The sequence below is a fragment of the Siphateles boraxobius genome, unplaced genomic scaffold (genome assembly GCF_051911475.1).
Source record: "Siphateles boraxobius isolate OS27281-9 unplaced genomic scaffold, OSU_SipBor_1 13, whole genome shotgun sequence".
Lineage (NCBI taxonomy): Eukaryota > Metazoa > Chordata > Actinopteri > Cypriniformes > Leuciscidae > Siphateles > Siphateles boraxobius.
The window spans coordinates 14,569,998-14,597,727 of NW_027508733.1; the positions used below are offsets into that span (position 1 = coordinate 14,569,998).

A 27,730-nucleotide genomic window follows, 5' to 3' on the forward strand; every position below is an offset into this window, starting at 1 on the left:
TTCCAGACATCTACTGGTCAATAATGGTTAAAGGTATTTACGGTCATGTTTATTTGGCTGCTAAAACAGCTGATAGTGTATTCTTGATTCCTATAAATGCTGTTGTATTTACTCTTCTAGTATTTAGTATTTGATGTTGCTTTTGTATGATGTTGCTTGAAATCAGTTTGGCAGGATTCATTTACACTAATTACTGTTTTCTTTTTGTTCATTCCAGTTCAGAGCAATGATCACAAATTGGAGTGTGTTGGTGTTGGTGTTGGTTTTGGTGTTGGTGTTACTGCTCTTTTTGTTGTCATCGTAGCAATTGTCTTTAATTGTCATTGTTGCAAGTGTAATCAACCGAGACAAATGGGCAAGTATTACCTACAGCTGATATATGAGTCTTCTCTGCAGAAATATCTTTTGCATTCACCACTTTTATTTCCAATATTTATTTTAGTGTTATTTTTGACTTTTGTGATTTTAGTTTTATGATAGCATTATTACATTTCAACATCATAAAAAATTCACACAGAAAAAAAAAGGTGTACAAATTGTACCTTTATGGGTAGAACAGCTTGTCACTAGGGCAGTACCCTTAAAATGACATATTTGTACTCATAAAAGGTGCATATTAGTACCTTAGCTTAAAGTACAAATACGTACCTTAAAGTATGAACCTTTTGTGGTAAAAATTTACAAATATGTCCTTTTAAGTGTACTCACATATGTGTTTCACATATTTTCTTGTTGCATTCAAAAGTACTAGATTGTGATGAGAAAATGCATTTTATGCATTTTTTTAAATCATTTTTTTTTTTTTTATGTCATAGTGGCAGCAGGAGGTGCCCCACCAGAGAGGAACCCTTCCCATTCATCCTCCATAAATACAGATGTTGTCTGTTTAAATAATATGTGCTGGAAATAGTTACTGAGACTTTTCTCCCATGCCAAGAAAACATCAGGATTTATAAAACAAAACATTTTCACTTCAGTATCTAAACAATTAACTAAACAGATGGGCGTGGTCAACCTGTCACTTCGATCCAGGGTGACAGAAAAGGGCTTTCCATCCTGGTTGGTAGAGACCGCCCACTGAGACACAGCGTCATTCACAAGCAAAACATTTCAACTTGCAAGCAAAAGATTTAGACCCGCAAAGACGACAGGAGAAAAGAGAGCAAAATGTGTGCGTTTATGATGAAAAGTGTTTGAAATGCACAAAAAAAAATGAAGGATAAAGATTTACATGCACTGCAAAAGGTTTTATCAACTTATTTATTTTTGTTTATAATCTTATTTGGATTATAACTGAGTGCTAACCATGCTTTTGCAGTGCTTTTACGTGTTGGAATGTCTTACCTTTAGATTATCACAGTCGTTGGGCTCTTTTAAAAGAAAATTAGTTATTCTTAGGATTAGCATTTGGCTCATCAGACTAATGTAACAAAGAGGTGTTGGCCATTTTATTTTTGTTTTTTTGTAAGATGTTGGTAAGCATCCATTTTTGGTTATTGTTATTTTATTACAGCAAGGTCAACGTTCTATGTTTTAATTGTACTCTATAAATAAACAAAACAATGTAACTATTACTTTTAAGTAATTGATATAATTACAATAATCCATCTGAACAAAGATTTGTATTTGTGTGCATCTTGATGTTACGTTGTGTTAATTTATCATTGCTTCTGTTACTTCATGTGATTTTCATTTGTATCCCATTTCCTAGTTGACTATGACCTGTATAACTCAATTTTATAAATAAATTGCTTGTCCTAAAAGTTGTTTATTTTATTTTTTTTGCAATTTTCTAGCCCCTGTTTAACTTGCAAAAATACTGTAACTCCTGAAAAAATACACAATCCTGTAATTTAAAATGCACACTGCAAGAAATAAAACTGTAAAATACACTTATTCATTTTGCAGATGCTTTTGTCCAAAGCGACTTCTTAAAGAAACATCAGAAGTGCTCAAAATACAAAGTTTCAGACATTGCTTAGAGTACCATAATCTAGAATAGGAAGGGATTAAAGGAAAGTGAAAGCATAGTTTTTTTTTTCTTTTGATGATGATGATGTAAAGTGATTAAGAGATGAGTTTTCAGTTTTCTTTTGAATGTTGTCATTGGATTTTGCATTCCGGATGAAGGTGGGGAGATCATTCCACCAGCAAACCGTGATTTTTATTTTCATTTATTTTTTTGCCTCTCTGTGATGGTTCCACCAGCCGCCAATAAGATCGTAGATCCAGATCGTAGGCTTCTGGTAGGGATGTAGACTCGTAAGGGTGAGTTAAAGTAGGACAGAGCTGAGCCTGATAGATCTGTGACCAAACGTCAAAGCCTTGAGCTTGATGCGAGTGGTAGCCAGTGCAGAGAGATGAACAGAGGAGTGACGTGGGCTCTTTTGGGCTCGTTGAGGACGAGAAGAGCTGATCTTCTGGATCATTTGTAGAGGTTTAGTTGCACATGATGGAAGTCCAGCCAGAAGAGCATTGCAGGAATCAAGCCTAATGACCAGGGCCTGGACGAGAAGTTGTGTTGCATGCTCAGTTAGGAAAGGCCTGATCTTCCTGATGTTCCAGTGCAAACCTGCATGATCGAGATGTCTTTGTATTCCATAATAATATGTAATCACCTTCATTATTTTATCTTTTGCAGTGTTTGAAGTATCTTTTAATGTGAATTTTCAAAATGTTTTAGAATTCCAACTTTCCTTTTTTAAAAAAAATGGTAACTACATTTACATTTATGCATTTGGCAGATGCTTTTATCCAAAGCGACTTACATTGCATTTCAAGGTACACATTTACATTCTAGTTCTTGCTTTTCCTGGGTATCAAATCCAAAAAAAAGCAGGAAAGCTTCACAATGAAACCACGCTTATAGCCTGTTGTTTGTTGTTTCGATATTTTGCAACAGTTTGGCTCTATTCATCTGTCATTCCTGTCTGCTTCAGGTGTTTATACAGATGTAATGAAGTCAGTATTCACAAAGGAAGAAGAATCCATCAGTCTAGACACTGCTGTTACTGTAATAAATCATCACATAGCATGGACGTTTGGATCAAAACATGCAAAGATTGCTGCCATTTATTCTAGCAATAATACTAATTCTAATAATGATAATTCTGAGTTTTTCAAAATCAGACTATGGATCATCTTTAAAATTGGATCTCTGACCATCAAAAACATCAGATCATCTAAATAATGTCATACCTCCTCCTCCAGCAAAGTGTAGTCAACATTTAAATTTATGCATTGGGCAGACACTTTTGCCCAAAGCAACTTACATTGCATTTCAAGGTACACATTTACATTCTTATCAGTTCTTGCTCTCCTTGGGAATCTTGTACAAAAGGGGTGTGTTAATTTTTTTTAATTCATTTTTACAGCTTCCTTGGTAACTCCTAATATAAGGGACTCCTAACAAACTGTTCATCATCGGAAATATCGTCAGAATCCAGATGTTCACTGGTGTGTTAAGTGTTGAATGTGAGTGATGTGACTCTCTCCTGGTACAAAGGAATCAGTGTATTGTCCAGCATCAGTGTGTGTGATCTCAGCATCAGTCTCTCTCTACCTCTGGAGGTGGAATATCAGGATAAAAACACATACAGCTGTGTGATCAACAATCCCATCAGCAACCAGACTCAACATCACGCAACTCTGTCGGCCATGTCCAGGTACGTCAACGGTGATATTGATGTATTTACTGAACTGCATTATTGCATTGTCATATAGTATCTCTGTGCATGCAACAATCATAATTTATTGTAAATAATGCAAGCTATTGTATATACCACCTCTCAAGACCCTAGCATTGACTGCAAGTTTTGCACAGACGCTCACATTTTCTTAAGAATATGCCTATTTACAGTATATTACCTTCTGAGATGTGTTGTTGGTCTTGTGTCTTGGTTAAAGTCTTTGTTCCACTGTTACGCTAACTACCACTTTCTGTTCATTACAGATCAGCAGTTACTCCTCCTATTGATACCTGTTTGTGTATTTGTTAATTTTGGTGTGATTTTGGCCTTCTAGACCATTAGTTTACTAATACTTTTTGTGTTAAATCATCATATATTGATATATTCATAAAACAGTAAATGCTGAAATGTGCTGATCAATTTTTTTAAATATGAATGACAAGATTGGGGAATATGTTAAGCCATTCTAAAGCAGTGACACTGAGAAGGGAAAAGTCTACCTCTGTGTTTGTGTTTTGTTTAGTTCAGTGTAAATTTGTGTTTCATCTCTATTTAATTTTTACACAATGGTAAAGGTCTGTATAACATATAATGTAATGCTCATTAAAGTTAACTTACAAATGACGTTTGCATGAATGAATGAATGACACTTTTATCTGTTTTTATATAGCAGGATCTTCTAGATACGTCACCTCAGAGAACATCCCCGGTGCGACGCAAGTGTTTTTTGCTAGCTTCAGCCCAACACAGTTATTATTTTCACGTCCTGCACCATGTTGTTTAAATAGCAAATGCATTTGAGCCCATTTGTGCATCCATGGGTTGCTGGTCTGAAAACCAGGTGTTCAGGCACATAAAGCCATTCCGTGTGATGCTGTCTCACCACTTAAGGATCATGAACAAAACCATTATTTTAACAAAACTTGGTAAATATGTATATCATGAGTATGAGTAAAAATGTGAAATTTGGATGCCATTTGGACAAAAACATTATTTTAATTGCATATAGTATGAGAAATAGAGGTCAAAAATACAACAGTTATTGTTTTATATGACAAGTGATAAAAAACAATTCTTAGACTGAGATGTCAGTGTATATGTATCAGTTCTCTTACGAGAGGTTCTCTCGTATTGCGTAAGTTTAGCTTACGCTACGGGAAAGATTCATCTTCTCGAGATGTTGAAGCCAAAAAATTATCCTTAATTTTGTATTCATTGTCAACGCAGTGCAGCAGCTAGCAGAGATGCAGCTCCGCGAGATGGCGGTCACAGTCAGCCCTCCCGTGAAACGCCTGCAGATCCACTTCCGCCTTGGTCGACCGCGCATATGCCGCCTCCGGCCAGGCCGCGTCTGCTTTCCACTCCATGGCTGTGCTACAGATCCTGCATGCCGACCTCCTCCGTAAATGGGATGAGAAGGGCCGGGATCCAGCTGCGGTTACAGACCTGAGAAGTGCGACGGATCTCTCTCTCCGCGCCACTAAAACCGCAGCTTAAGCCATTGGACGAGCCATGGCCGCGTTGACTGTAACAGAGAGGCACCTCTGGTTGACGCTCACGGATATGAGGGAAACTGAGCGAGCCACCTTCCTGAACGCGCCGCTCTCCCCCACTGGTCTCTTCGGCCTAGCTGTGAACGGGATCGTTGACCGTTTTTCTGAGGTACAGAAGACCACGCAGGCCATGAACCTCTTCCTGCCGCGACGCTCGAGCTCCGCTACAGGCCGCTCTCGCGAGAGACAAAGAAAAGAACAGCCTTCTGTGCGAGCCAGTGGCCAGCGTCCAGTACAGCCTCAGCCTTCGCAGCGGCGTCAGGGCGGCCGCCCTAGGTCACGCTCAGACAGCCGTCACAGACCGTCGCCCCCCAGAGGGCCTCGGCAGAAGATCACGCTGAAGTCCGAGCACGCGAAGCCTTCCTAACAAAGAGAGAGAAAAGACGCGCGTGTCCCGCTGCGGCCGGACCGCCGTCAAAGCTTATTTCCCTGTCAGTCTCCTTCAAACAGGCTACTGCAGTGGTTCATTTAACAGCCAACGAGCCGGTTTGTTCACCCTCTCGCTTGCACACAAACACCGTTTTCACGGCGACCCAGAGAAATCTCTAAAAGAGTATAATGTCTGGTCCGGCTCACGCCGTCTGTGTTTTAAGTGTAGTGAAAGTGCCCACGCCCCAGTGTTCACCCCTACACACAAGCACTTCGAATCTCATGTCACTCACAGAGCACACTCTTATAAAGCGCAGAAAAGCCGCTCGAGTGTTGTATGTAAGAAATGTGTCCACAGGTCTGTGCCCACTGTCTGCCCGCTCTGTTACACGATCAAAAAAGCAGGTTATGAATGTAAGTCTCGTGCCCGCCAGAGAGCGTTCACGCTTGCTAACCCAAACCTCCCCCCGGGCTCCGCCCGCGCGTTTAAGTGTTATCACAAAACGCAGGGCATTAATAAAACGCTCCCCATCCATTATGATCGGGGCGTCAAATACACTTGTAAGTCTCGTGCCTGCGCACACGCGCTCACGCTTGCAGGAAGCTTTTCTGACGCGCTGCTCGCGCGTCAGAAAGTGAAAAAAGAATGTTCCCCATCCCTTATGATTGGGACATCTCACATAAATCAGCCGGTTTCGGCTTTCAGCGAGCAGGCTTTGCCCAGAACCGAGATCGCGCGCGCCGCGCTTACGACGAGAATCGACACATTGGGGAATGCCTTCGGCATGACGTGTCTGAAGTCAACTATTCAATCTTGATTGGCGTAGCGCAATCGCGTCACTCGTGACGTCGCATGTGATGGTGATCTGGAAGCTATATAAGGTCACAGGAACAGTGAATGTCAGCTTCTGGTCTTCAGCAAGCGTTCTGTGTCAACCTGTATGTCTTATTTGGTGTTGTCTGTCACTCTGAATATATATATATATATATATATATATATTATGACGAACAATAAGGAGAAACTATTCAGACAGTGTGCGCCCCCTTGCCCGCGTTATTTAAGCGAGGGTGACACACACTCACTCTGTCTAGTTTGTCTCGGAGCCAAGCATGCACAGGCAGCGCTCGAGGGCGCTGTCTCTGCCCACTGTTTTTCAGTTACCTATGAAAGAGCTCTGCTCCCGTTTGAGCCTGTTCGATCAAATAGATCAGGGTCGCGTTTCCACTGCATCAGGTCTCGCGTCTGTCGAGGCAGCGCGCCGATTGTATGCATGGGATTCGCACGTGGGGCTGGCATATAATACTGAGACGGTTGCGACCCTTTCTCAGTGTTTATTTACCAGCTCCACTGGTCTCGCGCATGGTTCGGAAGCCCGCGCTGCAGCTTCTTCCGAACCGTGTTAAAGACCCGGTGTTTGATTTATCTGGCTCCGAGGGGTTAGATTTTTTCAACACCGAATCACGTGGATATGGGGATTCACCACCCCATATTCCCGTTGTTGAGGAGTTGCTGGAGATTGTAACCAGGGCAGTGGCTAAATTAAATGTTGAATAACCATTTAATAAGCAGGAAGCGACTTAGAAAAATAAAATAAATATGCGCTTCCTGCAGACCCAGTCACAATCTTCGTGTCAGAGCCTTCCCTTTTTTTCACTGATCTCCTTACAGAGGTATCGAGATCGTGGAAAAATCCATGTTCATCTAAATTATTTTCCCCTATGTATATATTTACATCCATTAGGGAATCTAATAAGAATGGGTAGGAAGTGATGCCTCGGGTAGAGGAATATTTTGCAATATATTTTCTCCCCGACATTGCGTCACCCTTGATAGCTCAGACACTTCCCTCCAAATCTCGTACATCGAATTTGTTAGGGAAAGCATATATGGTGGTGGGTCAAGCCGGTGCATGCCTTCACACGATGGGGTTATTACAGGCATACCAGGCTGACCTCCTCAAAGAGGTGGATGATAACTGGAAGGTCTCACTCCACAGTATTACTGAATTTCGTAGAGTGGCTGACTTATCTCTCCGTATTATTAAAAAGACGGCCCGTGCCATTGGCCGTTCTATGGCAGCACTAGTCAGTCAGTCCAGGTCTCATGGGGTTGCTGCCAGGAGGCAGCCTCATAGGACAGCCGCCAGCTCCTCATATGTTTTTTGAGAAGGTTGCCTGTCGTGCCCCCCCATATAAGGCTTGGGGCCAGAGGAAACATTCTCGAACAAAGCCCTCCAAACCGAAGACAGGTCTGAGGACTGTCTCTCGGGTTAAGATGGCCCTGACCAAGAGGTCTTGTCGTAACACGCTGACCCTTATGGGCGTTCCCCCAGGGGGGCGAGTACAAGAGTCTCACCCCCTTATGCAGCCCTTAGGAAAACGATGTTTGCTTCCCGCCGCCGATGGCGCCTCAGGACACATCGGCTTCCAGCGAACACAAATCGCAGTGTCCGCCCGAAGACGTTGCGCCACCTCTCAGGAGGTCTGTAGAGAGCATATTTCGGTTAGTTCCTGCCAGTTAGCTGCTTCAGGTCACCGAAGCCGTTTGGAAATGTATAGCCGAGGCCAGTCTCGAGGGACTGGTCCCCATAATGGCATATCTAGACACCCCGAGGAGTCTTCCAAATACAGCCTAGGGGGTCCTGCTTACAGTGGAGCTAATATAAAAAATAAATATATTATCAACTAGGGGTTGTTCACATTTTGGCCAGCCCCGAGCAGGGTCGGTTCTTGGAACAGGAAGTCTAGTCCCTCTTAGCACAGGAGACCTCAACGTGGGCTCTTCTTCGGTTACGGGAGCCTGGGTTCTACAGCCGGCACTTCATAGTTCCTGTGAGGGGAGGGGGAGTTAGGCCTGATTTTGGATCTCAGGGTACTGGATTAACCTTCGAGGAGGTTTAGATTCAAGATACCGCATGTCAGTCAAACCAGCTCGGAGGACTGGTCTGCCATGATGGATCCACAAGCTCCTTAACTCCTCGTTCCCTTCTAACCCCATCTCAGGAAGTTTCCGATATTCGCTTTTGGGGGGAGAAGCTTATCAATATACGGTTCTTCCTTTCGGCCTAGCCTTATCTCCTCTCACCTTTACTAAATGTATGGATGCTGCCTTTGCTCCATTGAGACTTCAGGGGATCTGTATTCTAAATCACATAGATGACTGGCTCATTCTGGCTCTGTCAGAAGAACTGGCGATTCTGAGGTGCTTGGGGTTGACACTCAATGTGAAAAAGAGTTCCTTAACTCCTCTTCAGAGGACTACGTTCCTGGGAGTAGAGTGGGACTCAGTCACGATGCAGGCACAATTGTCTCCTGTTCGTATAAATAATATCTTAACCACAATAAAGAGTATTAGGTTAGGCCAGGCCATCACTGTCAAAAACAGAGTTTTGGGGCCTCATGGCTGCAGCTTCCATCATAATTCCTTTTGGTCTGCTCCGCATGAGGGCCTTACAGTGGTGGCTCAGGACCAAGGGGTTTTCTCCGCTGGGGAACCTCTTTCGCATGATCAGAGTCGCAGATGCCTTCGTGCTCTTGTCATGTGGAAGAAACCATGGTTCCTGTCTCAAGGTCCGGCTTTGGGAATCCCATGTCAGAGAAAAACTTTGACTACAGATGCGTCCCGCACGGGCTGGGGTGCGGTTATGGAGGGCCTTTACACCCTAGGTACTTGGAAGGACCATCATCTCTCATGGCATGTTAATCGCTTGGAGATGTTGGCTGTATTCTTTGCCTTGAGGCACTTCCTTGTAGACCTCAGAGGCCATCATGTCCTCATTAGGACAGCCAATATGTCGGTGGACTCTTATATCAACCGCCAAGGAGGCCTGAAATCACGCCCTCTTTCTAGACTGGCGCATCAGATTCTTCTATGGTTCCAGGATAAATTTCTCTCTGTTAGATCTATTTATATTCCTTGGGTTGATAATGTGGGAGCAGATACCCTGTCGAGGCAGGGGCTGAGGCCCGGGGAACGGCGGCTCCACCCTGAAGTAGTTGAGCTTATTTGGAGAGAGTTTGGCCGAGCGGAGGTTGACCTGTTCGCCTCTCATGAGAACACTCATTGCCCGCTCTGGTACTCTCTCTCACATCCAACTCCTTTGGGCCTGGATGCCATGGTACAGATGTGGCTGAAGTCACGTCTGTACGCTTTTCCCCCGATCGCTCTGCTCCCTGGGGTTCTGGAAAGGGTCAGGAGGTACGGTGTGAGTTTACTCCTTGTAGCTCCATACTGGCCGGCCCGAATTTGGTTCTCGGACCTTATAAGTCTCCTGAAGAGTCCTCCCTGGCGAGTCCCTATTAGGAGAAATCTTCTTTCCCAGGCCGGTGGTACAATATTTTATCCACGGCCGGAGTTATGGAGACTATGGGTCTGGCCCCTGAGGGGGACCAACCCATAAATAGGTTGCCCTTTCCATCGAGGTGGTCAGGTCACCTATTCTAGAACCCCACTCTACTAGGAACTAAATATTTCTAGGAAAGTTAGGTATGGCATTGAACCCAGTTAAATACTGTCCACTGGCTTCACCACTGGTGTTCCATCCTGTTCTCTAACGGGACCTCCCGTTCATGCTTAGGGCCTCTGTTGCGGCCTTAGTGCCCTCCGCAAGCTCCTAAGGGTGAGCTCGTAGGGACATTCCCACTAAGAAAACTCCATGTTCCTGTAGATTGGAGGATGAATCATGTCATCTAGCCTATTGGCATCAGGCTGACGGGTTATTCCTGGCACCCGTCATGTCCTGTGGATGAGTTATATGAGAATCTTGAGTCTGCTTCCTGTTCGTCCTACTCCCTGGAAGAGTGGTGGCGTTGCCCCCTCTTACTGGAGGGCGTGGGAGTCACTCTATCTTATTTCTGCCTCGACACTGAGGTGCCTGTAGGCAATATCATGATTCTCTGGGTATTTGTCATATAAGAATCTATTTGAGTCTGCTTCCTGCTCGTCCTGCTCCCTGGAAGAGTGGTGGTGCTGCCCCCTCTTACGTGATGACTAGGCAGTCACTCTCATTTATTTCTGCCTTGACACTGAGGTGCCTGTAGGCAGTATCACGATTCTTCAGGTAATCCATCCTCCATCGCATGTGTCGGATGGTCAAGGTCGTAGCCTTGGAGGACCCTATATTAGGCCTCGGGCTGGGAGGAGTTAGATCGTTAGATCTATCTAGATATGTATCAAGGGCTAGGAGCTATCCCCCTGTTTTTCATTTAGACAGTTGGTTATCTTCGGAAACCTCTCATAACTGATGTAGGAGGTGCGCTCTTGCCTTCACCTCTCATCTAATATTTCTTTACTGTCTGGGGTTCCCATCCATGGGGTCCGTTGAGCCACCGGCTCCAGACCTCCCCTTCTTACACCAAATCTTATGACAATCTAGGTTGGATCTGCCTTCTCATTCCTATCGTCCGTGAGTGTGCCAGATGCTTCACACCAGGGCGCATTCTCTCAGTGTGGCTCAGTGGGCATTTCATTCCCCAATGTGTTGATTCTCGACGCAGCACGAATTCCCTTGAAAGGGAACGTCTCGGGTTACGACTGTAACCCTCGTTCCCTGAGAAGGCCACACTGTTCGCGCCCCTGAGAACGACTTGCTTTGACCTATCAGAAGCTGACATTCACTGTTTCCTGTTACCTTCTATAGCTTCCAGATCACCATCACATGCAACGTCAGGAGTGATGCGATTGCGCTACGCCAATCAAGATTGAATAGTTGACTTCAGACGAGTCATGCCGAAGGCATTCCCCGATGTGTCGATTCTCGACGCAGCATCAACCCTCGTACCTTCTCAGGGAACGAGGGTTACATTCGTAACCCGAGACGTTTTCAAGATTCAAGGTCTTCCTTCAGACGTTGTTATGGATAGGGGACCTCAATTCGTGTCACAGTTCTGGAGGGAATTTTGCCGTCTAATTGGTGCGTCAGTCAGCCTCTCGTCTGGTTTTCATCCCCAGACTAACTGAACACACCAACCAGATCGTCGGTCGTCTCCTGCGTAGCTTGGCCTTTCGCAAGCCCTCATCTTGGGCTGAACAACTGCCCTGGGCCGATTATGCCCATAATTCTCTGCCTACGTCCGCTAGCGACCTTTCCCCGTTTCACTGCTGCTTAGGTTATCAGCCTCCTCTGTTTTCCTCTCAGGATCCTGATTCTAATGTACCGTCAGTAAAGGCTTTTATCCAGCATTGTAAGCGCACCTGGAGAAGGGTTAGGTTGGCTCTCTGTCATTCAAAGGCACATACTCAAAGAACTGCAAACAAACGTCGTGTCAGGAGTCCTAGATATATTTGTGGCCAGAAGTTGTGGCTTTCCACCCTCAATTTACCTTTCCCTTTTCCCTGCTGGTTTGCCAGATTATTTCGTACTCTACACATGCAAGAGGCTTTTCCCTACCTGCTGTATCTGTTCTGTCCGAGTCCTGTCTTGTCCGAGTCCGATCTGCCATCCAGCCTGGCTCAGGTCTATCTCTATTTGTTCGATACTAACCATTTACTCTACATTCTGCCCAGCCTGCCTGCTTCTGACGAACGCCCAGAGAATTCATCTCTCCAACCACTTTCCGCTCACTTTCTAAGAGATCAGAGGACAGAGCCTGCCGGATCCCGTTCTCAGACTGTTTGCTGCTGTCTATTTTCAACGAGAGACTTTCTGGTTTATGTTATCGGAGCGTCAGCATATATGCCTGCTTTTGTTATTTATCTAAATATATTTCTGTTGGACTGATTTCTCTCTCATAATTAAAGAGACTGTAATTGAATATGCTTTTGGGTCCTATCTTTTCCCAAAACAAGTTTATCTATGTATCATCTTTTTACTCTTTTAATTCATTTGATCTGTTTTAATTCCTTTTAAAACTGTTTAATTTTCCTTGCTTTTATTTTTTGATTATTTTAATTCCTTTCTGTGTAAAGCACTTTGAATTGCAATAGTGTATGAATGTTGTTTTTATGTTGATGTTGAATGTTGAATTATGTTCAACTCTAGCATTATCAATATTTTTTCATACAGAAAACAAACCAACTCTGCTTGTAAGCTGTTCTGCCCCCTACCTTCAGTTAAGATGCACTGCACTGTCAATGTAGCCTACAAAACATGAGACCGGAATTAGGCTATTCCTATTTCAGTAGAGTTGCACCGTATTAATTATCTGGATACTCTTTTTCTAAGATTTGAAAACGCCATATTTATTGTCTGTGTGTGCCCAGTGTCAATTTCCATTTTTTTAAGATTTGATTTATTTGATTTATTTGTAATTCCAAACATTGTACTATCTTGTTTCAAATAAATTAAATATCCTACTATTTGTATTAGGAAAAAATGATCAATACATTTTTTGATTAAAAAAAAACATTACTTTTTTAACATCTATAAGAGTTTGAGAATGTAGCCTACTTCTTTAAACTTGCTTTATTTCAATAAATGAAACTGCTTTAGTTTTTGTGAACATTAATATCACTGCCCAGGGCTGCGTTTCCATATAACAATGGATCTTAGCACTTACGAGGATTTTCTACGAGCGACTTTACGAACGTTCGTGTCCATTACTACACTGGATGCCAGCCAAACTTAGCCCCGCCCACAACATTTGAGGATGGGAAGTTCGGTCTGGACTTGATCCGTTGTGAAGCAACTATGCCCGAACCAAAGCTGTTCGGACCAATCAAATTCTCGGGGCGGGCTTTATACGATGATGGACAGATGACCAACAGTAACAATCATCCACGTCACCAAAGAGCGCTTGGGTTGAATTTGTTTACAACAAAGAATGGCTGCTGCTGGAGAATTGAGTTGTGTATTCAGCCATTGCGTCTGTTATAGAAGATCTAGACAGCTAATTCATTTTAAAAGAGGAACAGAGAACTGCGATAAAGACAACATTTAACAAAACAGGAGGTGGGCCCAATAAATCCTCCCTTCTCATTGCAGAGGAAGAAAAGGCCTTGTCAATACTTGGCACGTGCTTCAGATGGCATTTGTGGTGGTATTGACATCCTTGGAGGAGTAGGGATAACTAAACCCGAAACCCGAAAGTCCTTCATGCTCAGAGGAACTATTAGTTTCATCTGCCATCTCCCAGCATCTACCATCTCCTATAGTCTTTCAAACAAACCTCCCAGGCCTCAGCCTCCATCTCTGTTGTCCAGACTGCAGCAGTTTCAGAATGTTTGTAGTTGTAGTCAGGACACTCTCATGTGTCTTTTCTTAACAGGGAGGAAGATGAAGAGTTGGTGGAGGAGGAGGAGGAGGACAAAGATGGCATGATGGTACCGCGTGATTTTTTTTCCCAAACCACTACAGCGGAAATCCCGCCCTGCAGCCGATTTCATTGGTTTAGGTTACAGTGACGGGTATGTTTAGGGATCAGTGTTTGGTGTAGGCAATCAGTACAGTGATTGACATGACCAATGAAAACTTTAGAATCGGCTGCAGGGCGGGATTTCCACTGAAGTGGTTTGGGGGAAAAAATCACCTGCATTTTTTTTTAGTCCTCCCCTCACTCCAACTTTCGAATACATTTCAGGCGAGGCGATTTTGCAGTTTAGGTTAAAAGCTATTAAGAAACAAACACACAAACAAATGTTTAGTGGTGAAAAAAACAGAGATTCTAATTATTGGACAAAAAACTTCCACACGTAATAACCTAGAATACCGTCTAACACTTGATGGCTGCTCTGTTAAGTCTTCGTCATCAGTTAGGAACCTGGGTGTGCTCTTTGATACCAATCTTTCATTTGAAAGTCACGTGTCTAGTGTCTGTAAAACCGCATTTTTCCATCTTAAAAATATATCTAAATTACGTCATATGCTCTCATTGACAAATGCGGAACAACTAGTTCATGCGTTCATGACATTAAGGCTAGATTATTGTAATGCTCTACTGGGTGGTTGCCCTGCACGCTTAATAAACAAACTACAGCTAGTTCAAAACGCAGCCGCTAGAGTTCTTACCAGAACCAGGAAGTACGACCATATTAGCCCTGTTCTGTCAACACTGCATTGGCTCCCTATTAAACATCGTATAAATTTTAAAATATTGCTGATTACTTACAAAGCACTAAATGGTTTAGCTCCCCAGTACTTGAGCGAGCTCCTAACGCATTATAGTCCTTCACGTCTATTGCAATCTCAAAATTCGGCCAGTTGATAATACCAAGAATATATAAATCGACTGCTGGCGGTAGATCCTTTTCCTATTTAGCACCAAAACTTTGGAACAATCTTCCTAACATTGTCCGGGATCAGACTGTCTGTCAGTTCAAAGCTAGACTAAAAACACATCTCTTTGACCTAGCATTCACATAACACTCTATAGACTTCTATAATTCAATATTAGGCTGCTTAGATTAGGTCAGCCGGAACTGGGAACACTTCCCTCAAATCCTGATGTACTCGTTACATCATATGAAGAATGGCATCTACGCTAATTTTAGTGTCTTTGTTTATCCCGAGGTTTTCCCGCAGCCTGCTGGATCCAGGCCGTTTCCAGATCTGACGAAGGACTTACGCCTGGACCTGATGACAATGCAGTGCTGAAGTGCCAACTAGCCTCTCCCTATGGAGGATCCCTATACCACTCTACAGATAAAGCGTTGTGGAATTTTTCGGTTCGCGTACCTACCCAAAGTGATAAGATAAAATAAAAATTCTGCATCAAAATTTATAGACAAGTAGTTTGTTTAGGTATGGTTTGTAAGGAATTACAAACCTGCGCACATATATTCAAACGCACATAACTATAGAATCAATTGTTAATGTGCATGTGAACGCCATCAGCGTCTATCACAGGTTCACGTTTAAAGTCTGTTTAGAGAGAACGGTGTCGCCTTAGCGGCCCCTAATTTAATAACAAATGATCATTTAGACGGAAGTGAATCAATCAAAACTAACTTTAGCTGGAAAAAAACATTTTTCAAGAGCCACTATAAAACCAAACCAATCTCTGTTACCTTAAATTATATGTTTATCTCTGTAAAGCTGCTTTGAAACAATCTACATTGTTAAAAGCGCTATATAAATGAGGATGACTTGACTTGACATGATGGAGCACGTGAACATGAAAGACATGACTGAGAATAACTTCCCTTTATTACAGAAGAAACCGACCAAGCGGAAGAACAGGTAGGCTAATACTCCATTAACATATTTGTTTCAGACTGTTGAGAAAAAGGGACAGTGATTGTTAGGTACAACGAGGTGTGTAAACAGGCTTGGCATGTCATTATATCCCCAATATGAAACAATGAACGCATTTAAAATATAAAAATATATGCTGATAAAAGTGATTGTGTAGTTATGGCAATAATTAATGTACGGAGTCCCTAAAGTAACTTGGTGGTGGAATTCCTTTTTGATGGGAGAATATTTTTTTTTCCAATCTTTTGCATTCCCGCGCAAAACGTTTGCTTTCCCCTGAGAAAATTGCGTTCCCTCGCAAAGATATTTGCGTTCGCAAAACCTGTTGTGAGCTTGGACAGACACTTCCTGCTTAGCGCTGGTAGTGCTTCAGAGCTCCGTACGTTAAAGGGCACCTATTATGGCCCTTTTTACAAGATGTAATATTGGTCTTGGGTGTCCCCAGAATGTATTTGTGAAGTTTCAGCACAAAATACCCCCCAGTTAATTTATTATAACCATTTGAATGTGTCATTTTTGGGGCCTGTTTTGAAACAAGCTGTTTTGAGGCAGACGACCTTAAATGCAAATGAGCTGCTAATCCCCACCCTGCAGCTGGATGTGGGCGTAACTTGCATAACTATGGCAATTAACAGTCGGTAGAACCATAATGGCCGAGAGTGATAGACCCGCAATTGTGTATGGCATTCGGCCGTATGTTTGAAACAGAGTCCGACCCAGATGACGAAGAGACTCCGGCTGAAGAAACACGATCGAGATGTCTCGGAATGGTTATTTGATACATTTATTGACTCATTGCGTTGTCATCGCTGTGCAACACACACACAGACACAAACAAACTGTGATAACGTTGACGCAAATGTTTGAAAACACAAACACAAATACCGATAATAACAATAACAATATCTTAAAAAACATATGAAAACGTGTGGTTATTTAAAAGGTTTAAATTACATAAATCATACGACGACGACGACAACAACATTTGTTGTCGATGACTATTAACGTTACCTCAGAAATCATAAAATACACTTACTTCTTCAGGAATTGTCGTTGGATCGCGAACACTCGGCAACGATCCACCCTTGAGGATTAATATTGTAGCAAGACCTGCTTTGAATTGACCGCCGTTCAAAAAACAGTCACTCTCAAAATGATTTGAGCAAACATAAACGTACTTCGGGAGTGTAAGAGGCGCATTTCCTTCATAAATAAAATCCACCCATTGCGTTTTCAGTGGCTCTGATGTCGGAAGCAAGTGCAAACAACTATGCGAAGTATTACAGCCCACAACAAAACACTTATTTTTCTTAGGAGGCATTTTCTAGAAGGCAGCACAAATCTTCAGAACAGCGGTCCGGCTGTCGTTGAAACAACAATGGAGGATCAGATCACCGAGGGAGGTACCAACCACCAACCACACTGTCAATCAAACCCCTTTCCCATGTTCTACGTCACAAAAAGCTGAATCTTAGAACTGCTCATTCTGAGAGAGTGCATATGAATTATTGAGATTGTAAAAAAAACACTGGGTGCATTTTTATCATTCTAGGGTGGTTTTGCTCACACACTGCCAACACACATTTATGTTCAAACAGCATGTAAAAGTGAATTTTGCATAATAGGTGCCCTTTAATGGAGCGTTTCATATGTTTGAACTTGGACTCGAATATAAATAAATGCGGTCAGGATCAATATTCTTGAGCTAAACGTTGGTAAAACACAAACAACACCTATTTACAATCACAGTAAACCAGACAACGAGCTACATCCCAATCTCCCTCAAAACAGCTTTAATATGCGTCTCTAAACAGCCGATTGAGAGACCGTCTGCAAAGTGCAAATCCCAAAACCCTTCTGCACATTTTATATTATTAAACATATTCAATAGCTTCACTGTGATACACTGTACTGTCACCAAATTCAGTTCACATATCACTGCTCTCCTGCTGGTTATACTACAATAGGCTACTTAATTTTATTTTTTTTTAAATGCATGATTTTTATGATTATTTATTATGAAATAAAATCAATTTACCCTTTTTAGAAAAAATATTCAATAACTTCACATTGTTATAATGCCATCGAATTCAGTAAGCAAATATAATGCAAAAGCTATGGTTGTAAAGTTATGTTAGCGGAGTACGGTACCAATATAATTTGTGTAAAGAATAGGCCTACCTATTTTGCTATAAGTGTATAACCAACATTAGAGCAGTGTGTGAACTAAATTTGGTGTATTACAGTGAAGTTATAGAATATTTTTCCTAATACAAAATGTGCAAAAGCAGTTTAGTATGACCAGTGGATCACTATTGATGTGTAAACTTAATTGGGTGGCACTACAGTTTGTAACATTGAAGTTAATGACTATTTTTATATTTTTGACTTTGAGTTGATGCTGCAGTCGTTTTTTGGGTTATATTGCACTTTGCAGATGGTCCCTTCGGACTTGTCTCTCAGCCGCCTGCTCATAGAGATCCATTTAGCCTATATTATAAAGCTCGTTTTGAGGAGAATTGGGTTGTAGCTTGTTGCCTAGGTTACTCTGATTGTAAATAGATGTCATTTGTGTTTTAACAATGTTTAGCTCAAGAATATTGATTGATATTGAATATTGATCATTAAAGAATCCTGAAAATGTTTCCATAAAAATATTTATGTTGGTGTTTTTGATCAGATAAATGCTGCTTTGGTTAGCATAAGAAACGTCTTTTAAAAACATTAATAAATCTTAAAGATTCCAAACTTTTGAATAGTACTGCGTGCATTTGCTGTCAAATGTAAACATTAATCTAAAACATAAGAATTAATCATAAACTGTTTGTCTTACCACAGCGGAATAATGCAGGAAAATGAATGTGGAGGGAAAAAAGTACTCAAAATGGTAAATAGTTGTATTAAACAGAAGAATGGTGGCACAATAAATGCACCAACCATACAAGGATGCAAAATAGCTGGTGGTGTTGCATTTAACCTACAAGTGGTGAGTGTCTGATCATTAATACACTGTAATAATGTACATTTTGTACATTATACAGAGTTTCTCATTTAAGAGGTGTATATTATAAATGCTGTATATTTATATGTACATGTTTTTTTTCAGCAACAAGAGTCTCACTCTACCCCAATAAATGGTAGGGCCATAAATACATTTCAAAACTGTTGCTGCATAAAACTGTTCATTCATAAGTTCAATGCTCCTGTTAATAATATGACTTTCCAACATTTTTAGACACTCCTCAGAGCATAAAGAATAAGATGAAATTAAGAATGATGCAGGATTCTGAGAGGATTTTGGAGGGAAGTGCACAACAGTCAGTCAATCTAAATAAGATCTACACACAACTGTTTATCATCAATGACGAGTCGGACCCCATCAATAGAGAACATTAGATCTGGCAGATCGAGACGAATGATTCAAACACATCATTGCAGGAAGTCATAAACTACAGTAAAATTCTTAAACCACCCAATGAAAATAGACCCATAAAGATTGTTTTAACGAAAGGAATCGCCGGAATCGGAAAAACGGTCACTGTGCAGAAGTTTGTCCACGACTGGGCAAGCGGAGAAGCCAATGATGATCTAGAGCTTGTTTTTCTGCTCCCGTTCCGAGATCTGAACTTGCATGAGGGAGAAAAGCAGAGTCTTTTTGACCTGCTTTGTGTCTTTTACCCAGAGTTCAAAGATGCAAGACAGATCTCTGACTGGATCTGTGATAGAAAATCTGCCATCACAAGATGCTCTCATACAGCACAAAGCAATGATTAAGAAACTGGCAGAGCTGGCATACTGGAAGCTGAAGGAACAAAATGCAATCTTCAGTAAAGAAGACTTGAGGAAATATTGTATCACTCCTGAAGAAGCTCTCCGATATCCTGGCATCATTACCTGTGTCTCTGGGGACAAGATTGGATATAGAAGGACTAAACTTTCCAGCTTTGTCCATCTCAGTGTCCAGGAATTCTTTGCAGCTATGTTTGTTTTTCATGAATTTCTATTAGGAAATCAAGACTCCCTGGGATTGATTAAAGCTTAAAAGGGGCAAAAGTCTTATTTGTCGGATTTTCTCAAAGGCGTGATCGACGTGGCCGTGCAAACCAAAAATGAACACCTGGATCTTTTTAACTGTTTTCTCTTCGGAATTTCTTGTGATTCCAGCAGAAAAATACTTGAAGGATTCCTGCATCCATTGCAAGGCAGTAGTTCAGAAGATCACAAAAAAGTGACAAAGTACATAAAGTCTTTGAGGAGGAAAGACCTGACCCCTGAGAGATGCTTCAGTCTTGTTCGTTGCTTTGTGGAGCTCAAAGACATTTATTTTTTGCAGATGAAAAATCTTGAACCCTCACGGACTAAAAAGCCCCTTACACTGTTCCAGTGCACGTTTCTGGCTTTCCGGTTTGTGATGTCAGATACAGACCACAAAGAGTTTGTCCTCAGGAAATACAACATCACTTTAGAAGGATTTCAGAGATTCTCTCCAGCCATCAAGTGCTTCAGAAAGGCTCATTAAGTATTATGACGCTGTGAAAATCTTCATAATGTATCATTAAACATTCCCAGTCAAAGTTAGGCTGGAGACACACTTGAAGATTTTAAGCCACATTTTGAGTCTGATTTGCATATTCGAGGCTTGTCTCAAACGACTTTTTGACCGGAAAAATCCTCAAATGTGTGGTGTCATTACGATTATTTCACTGCTCCTGATCACGTTGGAGCTGCACGATCCCAACTCTTGATCGGACCGCCTCTGATGTGACACCCACGATAGCCAATGAGATCAAGCAAGCTTCTCCAATGGGATGTTGCAGGCTTCTATAGCTGAAACTTGGCAGCCACAAACATGCCACAATATTGAGAAAGATCACAAATATTCTTTTCTTTTTTTTTCTCCCTGTAAAACAAAACTCGTCCTCCATTTGTTTCTCTAAGTCAAGTTTGATCTTGTGAGTATCCGTGAGACCTCATCTCACTGTGAAAATGTGTGTGGTCTCGTGGTCTGGACGAATCTTCGTGGGTGTGGGAGATTATAATGCTATACTAGGTTGAAACTGCCCTTAAGTATGTGGTCTTCCATAGTTTTAAAATCAGTTAAGATTTGAAAAACATTTAGTGTGTCCCAGGCCTTAGTGTAACTGTTTAAATGCTCAATTCTATCAGTTTAAATGTAAAATTGTTACCGTAACAGGGTATAAATGCAAAATTGCAACAGGGTATAAATGTAAAACTGTAACGGTTTAAATTCAATTGTAGCTCTCTTCACAACAACACAGACACAGGTTGGTTCCTTAAAACAGGCGTTAAATTATTTGGCTCGTTTTGTTTACGCCGTGAGAACTGCATTCATAAATTAACATAGTACAAACACATCAGCATATTATACAAAACAGTCTTAAAGGAAACGCGATGCAACAAAAAATTATGCTTTCCACACAAACAAATATACATGTGAAACAAAGTCCTTGTTGGTTGCTTGTCATGAAAAGAGATCTTTGAGTCCTTAGTTTTAAAAAATCCTCTTTACTGTCCTTTTGACTTGAGACAACACTTATTTTAAACCTAAATTCAACTCTCAAAGCCTCGTTAGGCATCCCCTCATGATCAGTCCATCAAGGGCGACGCAATATTTTTCGCCATTTCCGCTAAAGTGACGCATTCTCACACCATCAGAGAATAATTTACATAACATTACATCAAATACACATTTCTACATTGTACCTCTAATAGATGAATGCATACAATTGTGGATTTACTTACAAATGAATTAAAGATTTTTATGGCAAAATTCCATTAATTTCTATTGAAAGCCATGAATTACAGACAAAATATGCTTTAGGTCCAAGTAAAATCCATGTATCACACTGTTTAACATCCAAAACTCATTATTGCTTCATCCATCACTGATCATAACATCCAAAACAACACTTCAACACATCAAAACAACACATCAACAGTCCATCACACAGGTGAATATGATCTGCCTGAGGGACTCACAACCACTTTAGGATCCCACAATTACAGATTTGTTTAGTATTATATAGTAATTATATTATACAAAAACTGAAATGTGTTGTGTAATGTAAAAGTATAGTATATATGTGATGTATGTATTTTATAATGTCAGCGCGCGTCACGTGACGATTCTGAACAAATCACGTTGTCAGAAATTGGCATCAGCCAATAACAGTATTTTGAGTTAAATTGCAGATTTTTCTTTTAATGATTGGTTGCTGATAAACAGGAAATTACCGTATTTGAATCCGACAGCATTGCAAAGGAGAGAGAGAGCTTTATAACGGTAGGCTATGTGTGATGATAGGGAGCAGACAGCGATCACGGAGCAGCGGGATGATTTAGAACACCAACTTTTGATGAATTTAGGTGAAATCTACACACGCAAATAGACAAAGTGTAGTAAAATATAGACCTAAATATGTATTTTGGACTTTTTTTCAGCACAAGTCTGAAAGAAGACATGTTTTTAAAGACAAATAGCCCAAAATCTTAAAATTGACCAGTGAAAAAAAACGATTGTTTACTTCATAGTAGCAGTGCTTCGCCTTTGAAGGAGGGTTTTATACATGTCCAGGTGTCAGCTGATCAATCAGGGCGTGGCACCAATCAGACTGCAGGAACCAATCCGGTCTTCTTCCTGGATAAAGCAAACGCCTCCCACAACAGCATAAAACACATAAACAGACCAAAAGGGACATAACAATATAAGATTATATAAAGCAATGGTTCAAACTTTTTGGTTGTGCCACCCCTTTAAACCTTAAAAAAATCTGGCAACAAGTCAACGCTCTGAAGATGATTCAGTGGAATTGGCGTTTGGTGCCGCTTTATAAAGACAGCGTACTTGTACTTGAACGCCATTCTCACACTTTGAGAACCACTGATATGAAGTGTAAGATAAATGAGTAGTCTCACCTCTCAGATAACACATACAGGTTTCTTTTGAAATTCATATCTCCCTGAAATCGTCCACAGTCAATTACAACCATGAATGTTTTCTGTCTTTTACAGAACCGCATCATTCATATATCATAATATCAGTATTTGTTGCTGTGATACTGGCTGGAGCTGTAGCTGTAGGTCTGAAATGCTGTTACAACAAGGCCATACAAGCTGGACAGGAAGGCAAGTATCTAATATGAAAAATAGCATTCAAGAGATCTTTTATATATAACTTTGAGATTGAGGTTTTACTGTTTTGAACAATAAAAAAATATTTTTTAAGCAGTTCGGATTGATGAGGAAGATATTCATTATGCAGAAAAAACATTTTGTGCACGAAGTGTTCACATGGTAAGACACCACTAATATATTCAGTAACAAAAAAAATCTGTCTGTGAAAACCTTCAGCTGTTAGCACAGGAGTCTGTTCGCTTACACATGTGATTGAGCAGGAGATTTGTCTTGTGTTTTTTCCAGAAATCAAGCAACGTTGCCATAAAGGCACTGTATTTCTTAGTTTCTGTTTTATGTCTGTTTGTCTGTTCCACAAACAACAGGATTTTGAATTAGAATTCTCAAACTTAAAGACTTTAAAAGTTGGGATTATTTGATTTTCAGTTAATTTTAATTACAAATCTTTACATTTAAATTCTATTTACTCTTTGATACTTTGATTCACATTCAAATCAAATTCAGAAATTTAACTTGAATTTAAAAATCATTCTTAATAAAGTTATGCATGCAGCACGTCTATATATATATATATATATATATATATATATATATATATATATATATATATATTGCTGTTGTTATAGTATTCAGCAAGATCAAGAGTTTCATTTATTATTTCTTTTAAATCTTCCATTCCATTTACCTTTTGAACATTCTGTTTTCTTTTCTCTGAAAAACACTTTTTCTCTGTTTTCTTCATGTCTGTTATCTTACAGATGTCTGATGGAGAAGATCACACAATGTCCTCAAGACTTGTTACGAGTTGATGTGTCCCCTACAGCTCAAATAATAATATTGTACATATCATGCTGTACAATGTAAGCATGATTGGTTTTGAAAATAAACATTTTTATTTCCCTAAATACTGTCTGATGCAAATTTGGAGTTTTGGGTTTTCCTGGGCTTTACTAAAACTATACTAACAATGCTCATAGCTTACTCACAGCAGTTAGTACTGTGTTCATGTGCTTTAAAGGGGTGATATAATGCCCTTTCCACAATATGTAAAATAAGTCTTTGATGTCCCCAGAATGTGTATGTGAAGTTTTAGAAAATACCTCAAAATACCTCACTGATATGTTTATATAGCATGTTAAAATTGTCACTTTTTGAGGTTGAGCAAAAACTCAGCGTTTTTGTGTCTGTCCCTTTAAATGCAAATGAGCTGCTGCTGCAGGCACAGTGGTCGGAGCTTCAACAGCTTGTGTCCTTTTACCTCACACTGACAGACACTGAAAATTTCAAAAACTTTTAGCCTTTTATGTTCAAACTGAAGACAGATCTGTCAGCAGCAGGTGCAATCATGTGCCAACTTGGTAGCCCAGTCCCTCACCGTTTGCACTCTGTTATTCCCGGACTTAATTTCCCAGAACCCTCGGTTCATTATTAGTTTATCTATTACAGCTGTGTCTTGTTTCATTTAATTAATAATAATAATAATAATAATAATAATAATAATAATAATAATAATAATAATAATTAAAGCTGCAAGCAGCATTTTTCGGGGTTCAAGCAGTTAAGGCCTTTATGTGCTAATGTGCTAAGCATGTAAGACATTAAGTTTTATTTAACATACATTTAACCACTGGCATAATAGATGGAAAAGACCATTTACAGCCAATACAGGCATTTTATCATAGGAAATTCAACAGAGTCCAGAGAATTGTCCTAGACTGGTTTGGTTACGATAGAGCGAAAAAGCTAGGACTAGTTCGCAAAAGTAGGTTTTTAACATTTTCGTTAATAACTAGATCTATCAAACGATATGCATATTGTGTGGATGTGTGCTTCACCACGTGATTACAGAGCTGTAAAACTCGTTAGCGCCAACTAGTGGCCGATTTCTTTCAAAATTCTTACAGACCTCTAGGGCCACGAGTTGAACATGCCCATCGAGTTTCGTTCTGATCGGCCTCCGTTTACCTTATTTAATAGGAGCTCAAACTTCAGTGGTCGATCGCGGCCATGTTTTTTTTTAGATACGCCATTATCCTTTTACACATACATGGTACCATGTACACTGCACACCAAATTTCAGGTTAATCGGACTAACGGTCACGTGGTCATAGCCATTTTGATGTTTTTTCCATGTTATAGCGCCACCTACTGTTCAATCATGGCAATTTTTTTACTGTGACCTCAGATTAAACTCATTCACATGTGTACCAAGTTTGGTGAAGATATCATTTACTTCTCGAGTTATAGCCATTTTAGAAAAATAGGCTCCTCCCAAAACGTTCATTTTGCGCCTCTTGACCCTAACCAGTGACATAATAGCTGAAAACAACAATTTACAGCCAATACAGGCAATTTACCATAGGAAATATATGGTTTTAAAGCTTTATAACAGTTATAGGCGCCACCTATGGTCCGATCTCCATAAAAATGTTGCGTGTTTGTTAACTATGTTGTCACATGTTCACCAATTTGTGAAGTTCTGAGTTTTTATTTATGATGATTTATAGGCTTTTGAGTTATTGCCACGCCCCTTTTCTAAATCATCCTGTTATAACAGCATATGTAAAATGCTAAAGTTCAACTTTTTTGATAATTATTGACCTAGAGAGTCCAGAGAATTGTCTTAGACTGGTCTGGTCCCGTTTGGGCAAAAAACCAGGGACTAGTTCGCAAAATATTTGAAATTGACTTTTACTCTTATTTTGTACATAAGGTGCGGTGTGGTTTGGACTAGGGATGCACCGATACCACTTTTTCCAGAATCGACCGATACCGATGCCGATCCGATACCAACACAGTTTTTTTTAATTAAGTAGAATCTATATAACTCTCTGTGTGTTAAACTGATAATCACTCTTTTGTGTGTTAAACACAATCTACTTAATACAGACAACTTCATTATAAAGAAAAACAAATCCAGAAAATATATGATCATAATCTATGACAAAAATGCTTTTATAAACTAGATTAGTGGATAATTCAGCAGTAAAATTTAGTCTAGAAGAATCATAAGTGCACAATAATTGTATAAAATCTGAACATTTAGTGAAAAAAACAAATAAGAGACAATAAGTGTAACACTAAATCTGGTAAAACGTTACACATTGCTCTTTGTATTGTAAAATACATTCATGAAAAACAAGATTACAAAAATCAAAAAGATAATTATTTTATATATAGCTAATAGGCTACTATACAATTGAGACATGTTTTAAATGTATAGCACACCTGTTTAATGAGGCTGCAACATATGATAGATAGGACAGAACAAGAAAGGCTATTAATAATCTTTCATTGCGTCACTGTATGATATGAAAGGCTGCTATACAGTGCGGCACAAAGCACTTATGCGCATCCCGAGCGCAGAATGATGCGCTTGAAGCAATACGGAGTGACAGCGCGCAGAGTCCGCATTGAAAAGTTCAAAGCACAAACGAAAGACATATCGATGCGTAGTGTATTATACAGTATCTATCTATGCAATAGTTTATTGAGCCTTTCATTTTAACAGTTTTAAATTTTAGTTACTGTGCGCGTGAAGAACAATTATAGTGAACTCTACTCTAGTGTTGTGATCTAACAAACACCCAGTAGAAACATGATTAAGTTAACGTTACAGCAATAAAGTCCAACAAGATAAAGTTGTTTTATGCGAAACCATACAATTTTATCTACAGATCAAGTATAGTAATAGTAATATTGAATCATCTTGGAGAGGATTTCATCATGTTGACTGTCGTAACCGAACGCGACGCACTGATTGAATATAGGCCTACTGAATGGAGAATGACTGACAGCCGCAGCTGAGGGAAAAGTTTACGTGATCTTGAATTTAATGACTTAAATGTTAATTTCTATCTCACATTATACTATAATGGCTTCAGAACACTTGTAATATAGTGAACGAAAACTTTATGGTGCTTTATAATGTTTTTGGTGCTATTGTGGAGCTTAACAATAACACCGAATATTACGCACAATATCGGATTTGGATCGGCCTCGTCTGATCGATACCCGATCCGGCAAAAATGCTAGTATCGGAGCCGATACCAATTCTGAGTATCGGATCGGTGCATCCCTAGTTTGTACATGGTGTTTGTCGAATATAAACTAGGCGCCTATCTTTAGGGAAGCGGCGTGGAGAGACGCTTCTGAAATCAAATGCTGCGTTGTGGAACATTGCGCTCCCCAACTCGCGAAAGGTCGGATTTGCTCCATGTTTTGATAATGTTTGTTTAGAAAACCATGAATCCATGTAAGACACAAATGTCATTAGACACAATCCATGTCATTACAATCAATGAATCCATGTTATTCGACACAATGTTAACATGTAAAGGTTTTTTTTGTTTTGTTTTTAGCAGTGATGACAGTGACGAGCTCAGACCTGTGGTAGGCGTCATGTGACAGTGGTATTGCTATCAAATAGAAAATTATATTTATTTCCTTCTAAAAATGAAATAGTTCTCTTTGTAGTTTGTTTCAGAAAGATGAGTGACAAATATAAACAATTTATAAGAGTCAATAAATCAAAACAGACATCACTGACTAGTAGGGCTGTCAACTTTAGTCGTTTAGTCGACTAATCAGTTGATGCAGTCTTTGTTGACTGACATTCTCATTGGTCGACCAGTTGCATATTTTTTTACCAACAGAAATAAATTAATTGATTTACTATTTGATGTTTATTTCTTTATACGCAGTTATATATTACTGTATTTTAAATATAATTAGCCTCTGTTTTATCCCCAAATTTAAATGTTTTAATTTAGGCTATTTTGCGCCAGTTTGGCGCACCACGTAGAACACTCGGGAACCACACCTGCGGCTGGCT

General features: G+C 40.3%; 1 protein-coding gene and 1 long non-coding RNA gene across 3 annotated transcripts in view; both read left to right on the forward strand.

The window, feature by feature from the left end:
- LOC143735439 (uncharacterized) overlaps positions 1-27,730 on the forward strand; it is a 136,818-nt gene that overhangs the window by 56,011 nt on the left and 53,077 nt on the right. The gene's annotated exons all lie outside the window — the stretch shown is intronic.
- On the forward strand, positions 15,645-18,876 carry LOC143735781 (uncharacterized). The gene is made up of 3 exons (XR_013203299.1): positions 15,645-15,726; positions 18,580-18,727; positions 18,848-18,876. It is a non-coding gene; the product is annotated as an uncharacterized LOC143735781 (long non-coding RNA).